Genomic DNA, 8,437 nt, shown 5'->3' with positions numbered 1-8,437 from the left:
CCTTAACCTCCCTACAGCCCGAATCTCGCACCTTCAGACTTCCATCTGTTTAGCCCAATGAAGGACGCTCTCCAGGGGAAGCAAAACGTGGATGATGAGCAGGTTATTGCTGAAGCAAGACGTTGGCTCCGACGTCGACAGGTCTTATTACATTCGACGCCACATGGGGCGACCTGAGCGCCGGATGGAGATGAAATAAAGACACCACAACACTCAGCTCCTGAGCGGAGAAAATCCCCCACGCAGCCGGGAATCGTTGCGGACGTCACATGACATCGGTTCCGTTAAAGTTCGTTTGTTGATCCTTCCTCTCAGTTTTTTATTACAGAGCCCAACTAGCTCTCTGACCAAACACGCTGAGCTACCGTGCCGGCAAAAAAATGTGGAACGCTTCACGATTTTGCGCAGGGGCCATGCTGATCTTCTGTATATCGTTCCAATTTTGGTATATGTACCGCCGAAGTCAGTACACTAAATAACTTTGTGTAATTTCAGTATGTCATTTGCAGTAGCTTTTGTCTTTGTTTTATATCATCGTCATTAGTGTTAGTTTTACAAATTTGATTTCGTTACCTACACCAGTTGTATGTAAGAGAGCGTGCTGAAAAATAATGAGTCCGTTTTTACTTTTAACGTAAAAGCTTTTCAGGCTTTCTGAATGAAACAAACGTTACTAACATTCTACATCTTTATTCTTCCTGTCTCCATATTTATTTCTCAACATTTTCACCGTGGTGACGAACACATTTCTCCCAATGAGAGACCCATTTCTTGATACCGTCACTGTAGAATCTTTGACATTGTTGACGGAGCTATAAAATCACCCCTGCTTGCACTGCTTCTTCACTGTCAAAGGAAAGTCCTCGAAGGTGTTCTTGACGTTTTGGAAACAGATGAAAATCAGATGGGTTCAAGTCAGCACTGTATGGAGGATTGTAACAGTGAACCCAAGGTGTCGGACTGTTGCAGACATCGTAACGCTCGTGTGTGATGTGGCATTGTCATGGTGAAGGTTAGGGTGCTCCATGTATGGACGAATTCTTCGAATTCGAAACACGATTACAGCTTGCTGGTTCTCACGCGCCGACATACACTCCTGGAAATGGAAAAAAGAACACATTGACACCGGTGTGTCAGACCCACCATACTTGCTCCGGACACTGCGAGAGGGCTGTACAAGCAATGATCACACGCACGGCACAGCGGACACACCAGGAACCGCGGTGTTGGCCGTCGAATGGCGCTAGCTGCGCAGCATTTGTGCACCGCCGCCGTCAGTGTCAGCCAGTTTGCCGTGGCATACGGAGCTCCATCGCAGTCTTTAACACTGGTAGCATGCCGCGACAGCGTGGACGTGAACCGTATGTGCAGTTGACGGACTTTGAGCGAGGGCGTATAGTGGGCATGCGGGAGGCCGGGTGGACGTACCGCCGAATTGCTCAACACGTGGGTCGTGAGGTCTCCACAGTACATCGATGTTGTCGCCAGTGGTCGGCGGAAGGTGCACGTGCCCGTCGACCTGGGACCGAACCGCAGCGACGCACGGATGCACGCCAAGACCGTAGGATCCTACGCAGTGCCGTAGGGGACCGCACCGCCACTTCCCAGCAAATTAGGGACACTGTTGCTCCTGGGGTATCGGCGAGGACCATTCGCAACCGTCTCCATGAAGCTGGGCTACGGTCCCACACACCGTTAGGCCGTCTTCCGCTCACGCCCCAACATCGTGCAGCCCGCCTCCAGTGGTGTCGCGACAGGCGTGAATGGAGGGACGAATGGAGACGTGTCGTCTTCAGCGATGAGAGTCGCTTCTGCCTTGGTGCCAATGATGGTCGTATGCGTGTTTGGCGCCGTGCAGGTGAGCGCCACAATCAGGACTGCATACGACCGAGGCACACAGGGCCAACACCCGGCATCATGGTGTGGGGAGCGATCTCCTACACTGGCCGTACACCACTGGTGATCGTCGAGGGGACACTGAATAGTGCACGGTACATCCAAACCGTCATCGAACCCATCGTTCTACCATTCCTAGACCGGCAAGGGAACTTGCTGTTCCAACAGGACAATGCACGTCCGCATGTATCCCGTGCCACCCAACGTGCTCTAGAAGGTGTAAGTCAACTACCCTGGCCAGCAAGATCTCCGGATCTGTCCCCCATTGAGCATGTTTGGGACTGGATGAAGCGTCGTCTCACGCGGTCTGCACGTCCAGCACGAACGCTGGTCCAACTGAGGCGCCAGGTGGAAATGGCATGGCAAGCCGTTCCACAGGACTACATCCAGCATCTCTACGATCGTCTCCATGGGAGAATAGCAGGCTGCATTGCTGCGAAAGGTGGATATACACTGTACTAGTGCCGACATTGTGCATGCTCTGTTGCGTGTGTCTATGTGCCTGTGGTTCTGTCAGTGTGATCATGTGATGTATCTGACCCCAGGAATGTGTCAATAAAGTTTCCCCTTCCTGGGACAATGAATTCACGGTGTTCTTATTTCAATTTCCAGGAGTGTAGTTACGTTACAAACCGCCATGTTAATTCTGAGCCCTTTAGCGGCAGAAGTTTGCAAATATGTAGACATGAAGAGCAAAGATGTAGAATGTTAAAAACCTTTGATTTATTTAAAAAGTTTTAAGAGGCTTCACTTAAAAAATTTGGAGGTATTTCTTTTCAGCACGCCTTCGTAATTCTGATTTATTTACGTGGATGGCTGTATAAGGTATACTCAAAGGTCAGAGAATAAATAAAATGAAGTAAAATAGAAACTCCGCTATCTAAGAAGTTTCGAGCACTATCTAAAAAGTGTATCTTTTCTTTTAAAAACATTGTTGCTTCAATAATTCGAAAAACAAAACTATGTAAGCGTTATCAGTAGAGAAAATTACTTATGCTTTGCATGCTATCAATTACCTGAAACTTGGTTTCGATAGCTAGAAGCACATACATGATATTCATGACATTGGAGTAAGGCAGTTTTGTATGTATACAGGACGACTTTTCGACGGGAACAGAAAATCAAACGATGTATGCATAATGCTAAAGGGAAAAAAAGTTATTTAGTATTTTTCAGGCAAATTAATAGACTATTATTCACAAGTACTGTCGGGGTTGTAGAAGGTGACTGCATGAAATTACACGATCCTCTGACATTAATGTAACCATCGCCTATGCTCGACGTCCACGTGCAATACCACAACCGAGTGATGTGGTGCAGTGGCTATCACACTGGACTCTCATTCGGGAGGACGACGGTTCAAACCCGCATCCGACCATCCTATTTAGGTTTCCCGTGATTTCCCTAAATCGCTTCAGGCAAATGCCAGGGCGGTTCCTTTGAAAGGCCACGGCCGACTTCCTTCCCCATCCTTTCCTAATCCAACAGAACCGATAACCTCGTTGTTTGGTCCCCTCCCCCAGATCAGCCAGCCAATCAATAAAGAATCACAGATAGCAGATGGCAGTACTAGCAGCGGAGGGTGTATAAAGCGTGTCGGGGGACGCGCAGAATAGTGCAGTCGTTGACGTAATGCGGAAACGGAGCGATATATCTGACGTCCAAAGTGGTATCATCATCGGCTTTCGGGCCAAGGGTGGAAGCATTACCGAAACGGTTAAGTTTTTAAACTGTTCGAGTGCCGCTGCGGTTAAAGTATACCGCGCATGGCAAGATGGCGCTATCCAAAAGCAGCGCCGAGGCAAATGTGGTGCACCGAGGGCCACAAATGACAGGAGTTAACGACGCCTACGGAGATGTGTACGGGTGAATAGACGTGCAACTGTTGAGCTACTGACCGCCCAGATGGACCAAGGGGCCACCAGCAGTGTCTACTTAACGACCGTTAAGCGAACGTGACTGCGTATGGGCCTGCTGTTCGTCGGCAATGTAGACTGGAGTTTGCACCCCAGCACCGCATCTGGACGTCCACCGAGTGGCGACAGCTGGCCATTTCAAATTAATCACGTTTTATGGTCTGGAGAATGTTTTCGTAGTATTCCCTGGGTGATCTTATCACTCTCGAAGGGTCAGCAAATATGCATCTTTTCTTAGAGACCATGTAAACCTCATGATGCACTTTCTTTTGCTCGGCAGGATGCCATCTACCAGCAGGACAACGCAACGCGTCACACAACTCGCAGTATATGTGCGTGGTTCGAAGAACGCCAGGATGAATTTACTCTACTCACCTGGCTACCAAACTCCCCGGATTTAAACCCCACCGAGAATCTGTGGCACCATCTCGATAGTGCTGTTCGAGCCATGGATCCTCAACCGAGAAACCTAACGCATGTGGCTACGGCACTGAAGTCGGCATGGCGCTACACCGCTGTCGATACCGTCCAGTACCTCATTGATGCTCTTACTGCTCGTCTCGCCGCGGTTCGCGCTGCAAATGATGGTTATTCAGACTTTTGACGGGTGGTCACTATAATTTAACTATACAGTGCACAAGCCATACAGAAAATTGATACATATGAGTGGATGGACCATCTCTCCAAGTTTTTAACTCTCATTACAGGTGCTCAATAGGGGCAGCATGTGTGACGTGGCAAACGTCAATACGTGTATGCAATTCACTGAAATCGATGCTACTACCGATACTGCGCTACTGCCACAGAATGCGCAGAGACAGCAGCCTGCTTTCCAAATCTATTTGGTTGCCTACATGCAGGCGCAAACTAATCCGATGGGGCAATAAGGAGCGGGTGATTTGTCCACATGTCCCGACACGCTTGCTCCCTAGTGGTGCGCTCTTCAATCACGTCACATCACGTATTACGAATAAAAAGTTAGTGAGATGCTCTATCCAGCGATTTATGTCATTTTTTGCACGTCTCACAGTTTTCACGCTGCCGTCATCTGAAACCCCAGAGGTACTTATGAATAACCCTGTGTTTATATAGCTATCGATACTTTTCTGTTGTTCACAAATGATTTGTTGGAACGATATAATACTAACCAGTTGAACTAAAATGATCACATTATATGATTTCATAAGCTGCTTCGTCTAAACGAAGCATGTTAATGGCAAAGAGTAAGGTAAGCTTCAGTACTGAACCGAACGAAAGAGGGACGTGACTTCAGAAACACTGCATTTCCTTCAGTCTGGACCACAGAGTTACTTGGTGAATGTTGTCAATCGAATGTGGTATACTTTTCGTCGTGCGTGTCCCCTGCGTATTGTCAACACGAACCAGGAAGTCTCCCATTCAGCTGCTTGTTGCGACATCTGCCCGTGGCTTCCTATCCTGAGCAGTCAGTTTCTCAAGGCCATTCCTATGAACAGCAAAATTTGACGGTAATTATTGTCTAAACTTGAGTCAAACAAACCAGTGGAAGCGAAATTTCCGTTCACAGATTATCTCTACTCTCTACATGTAACATTCCCATACGCACTTAAAAAGTCACAACTAATTTCTGCGTGAAGGAAAATGGAAAGTTATGCTTCAATTTGTCATAGATATCATTATAGTATGCTGTGTAAACAACTGTCCCGAAAATGTTATAACTGTAATGGCGAATTATTTCTATGCTACAAATATACATGGCGACGCCCTATGAACCTCGCCCTCAAAGCAAAGAAACGATATTCCTTCTTTCCCTTCATGTCATTCATATATTGTCAGTTTCGGGGCTAACAAAGATTATAGACAGAGCGTATCCTTCCGCCCAGGCTTGTCCCTGACCGATCAGTCACGACGTGTCGCTGTCATAGCTCAGTACTCTGTTACAGTTGTGACTCCTCTGTGTAATTACTGGTTTCCCAACACCTGATGTAGTGTTTGTAATTCGTAAGTCCGGTAATGTGGTTAAATGTTTTAAAGTTAAGCATTTTATTGTATGACAATCGCCCTTTTTTATACTTACCATATTTAGCTTCACTTAATTCGTGTTTATTTTATTGTATGTCAGGCCAGCGACGTTCTGCTTCTAAAAAAAGTGTGACGTAGACTAATATGCTGACAGTAGCCCAAATATATATTTTTAACGGATTGTAATCCGTAGTTACGTTTCCTTCTGTCGGCCAGACAACCAATTATTGCTTTATGCTTCGTATTTTAATTACGTTATATATGATATGCACTGCACACACTTGAGAACGGCTACACAGCCGAAACTACGTAGTAGTGAACAACACAAAATAAAAAGTTGCTTTAATCCCAACAATGACGGCTAGTACGGCTAACCGATACAATTCAAGAAATATACATATCGGGGCAATTTTCAAATGCGTACGGGAATATGACCCACAGAGAGCACAGGTGGTCTACGGAAGAAAATTCCGCTTCCATTTTTTGGTTTGACCAACAGTTTAGTCAATAATTACCGTCAAATTTTTCTGTTCATAGGAATGCACTTCAGAAACTGACTGTGGGCAGAATAGGAAGCCACGTGCAGATGACGGAACAAGCAGCTGAATAGGAGACTTCCTGGTTCGTGTTGACAATATGAAGGGGATACGTGTGAGGAAAAGTATGCAACATTCGTTTGTTTTGTTTGACCACAGTTTAGTTAGTAATTAACGTCAAAGGTTTTTTTGAACTACTTCAGTTTCCTGATTGACATAGATTATAAGAGGTCTGTTCAAAATATTTCGAAACTTTGTCCTCAAAATTTTCCTGCGGTTACGTTTTACTCACTGTACATGGTATCCTTCTAAAGACGCTCCTCCACAATGGATACACCGGTACCAACGCCGTTTCCACTTCAGGAAGCAGTCTTGTTACGCCTCTTGCTGGAACGCGCGAAGAACCGTCTGCGAATTTTCTTTTCTCTCGTCTCTCGTTGCAAATCTTCGCACTTTCAACGGGGTTTTCAAAAATGGAAATAAAAAAAGTCCACAGTGACCATTTCTGGAGAGTTTGAAGGATGAAGTGACACAGTCATTTCGTTTCTTTGTGCAGTAGTCACGCACCAACAGCGATAAATGTGCGGGTGCGTTATCGTGATGCAGGCGCCATGAATTGTATCGCCATATTTCCAGCCGTTTCCTTCTTACATTTTCTCGCAGGCGTCGCAACACGTCCCTATAGCACCATCAAGTACCAGTTTGTCCCTGTGGCCCGAATTCATGATAAAGTAATCCTTCAAAGTCAAAGAAAACTATCAGCATGGCTCTGACGTTTTATCTGACTTGATGAGCTTTTTCTGGTCTTGGAGAACCTCTCCCGACCCATTGTGAAGATTGAACCTTGGTCTCATCATCATAACCGTAGACCCACGTCACATCACCAGTTATGATTCTCTTATGGAATATCTCGTTCTCATCTAAGCGATCCAAAGGCTCATCACAGATTGCGAGGCGAAGGTCTTCCTGGTCTTGACTCATGAGCCGTGGGACGAACTTGGCGGCAACACGATGCATACCAAGATGCTGTGTCAGGTTTTCATTACATGATCCATTTGAAATGTTACATTATTCGATTGGCACTCACAATTTCGTTGACGTTCCTGACATTAACGTCGTCGGTAGATGTCGAAGGACGTCATGAACGAGGCTCATCTTTAACTTCCGTCCGGCCATTTTTAAATCTTGTGAACCACTCGTAGCGCAGAGTACGTCTTAAGCACTCATCGTCGTGGGCTTTCTGTATCATTTGGTGTGTGTCTGCGAAGGTTTTCTTGAGTTTCACGGAAAATTTAATGGAGACACGATGCTCCTCTGACTCTACCATCTCAAAATTCGGGCACTGTGCGACACAACGTTCTACTCAATACAGCACTGAACGGTAACTAACAGACATACAGCAATGAAATTTCCGGCAGCTACACATTAAACACAGACGTGTGAAGGAATGCCAACCGCATTTTATGCTTTGAGGGAAATGCGAAATACCTGGCAGCCATAATATACGCGCAAGTCGGTATAGATGTAAAATTAAACTGGATTTTCCTCTAATGCTCAAGCTGTGTAATCTATCAAGATTATTTGTCTGCAAAATTTTGCATGTCTGTACAATCGGTGTTGTAAGGTTAACGAATACCCAGAATTCCCGAAAGCGTTTGACACCGTGCGCGATAGCAGATTGTTAACGAAGGTCCGAGCATACGGAATAAGTACTCAGGTATGTGAGTGGCTCGAAGACTTCGTAAGTAATAAAACCCAGTACGTTGTCCTGGAAGGCAAGTGTTTATCGGAGACAAAGGTATCGGCGGGAGTGCCCCGCGGAAGTGTAATACGGCCGCTTTTGTTCTCTATACACATAAACGATCTGCCGTATATGGTGAGCAGCAGACTGGGACTGTTTGCTGATGACGTTGTAGTCTACGGGAAAGTGTCGTCGTCAGTCGTTGAATAACTGTGGGAGGATACAGAATAAACGGAACAGAATTTAGTTTCGGTGTGACGAATGCCAGCCTTCTCTAAACTTGAAAAAATATAAGTTAATCCAGATAAGCAGGAAGAACTATCCTGTAATGTTCGAAAATGACAGCC

At 45.9% G+C, this 8,437-nt stretch overlaps 1 pseudogene; it reads right to left on the bottom strand.

Annotated features, from left to right (window-relative positions):
• Window positions 1-376: 376 nt before the first annotated feature.
• On the bottom strand, window positions 377-470 carry LOC124723929 (annotated as a pseudogene).
• Between the last annotated feature and the right edge of the window lie 7,967 nt (window positions 471-8,437).

The sequence above is a fragment of the Schistocerca piceifrons genome, chromosome X, assembly GCF_021461385.2.
Source record: "Schistocerca piceifrons isolate TAMUIC-IGC-003096 chromosome X, iqSchPice1.1, whole genome shotgun sequence".
NCBI classification, from domain to species: domain Eukaryota; kingdom Metazoa; phylum Arthropoda; class Insecta; order Orthoptera; family Acrididae; genus Schistocerca; species Schistocerca piceifrons.
Note: the sequence above shows the minus strand (reverse complement) of the source record. Positions and strands in the feature narration are given on the sequence as shown.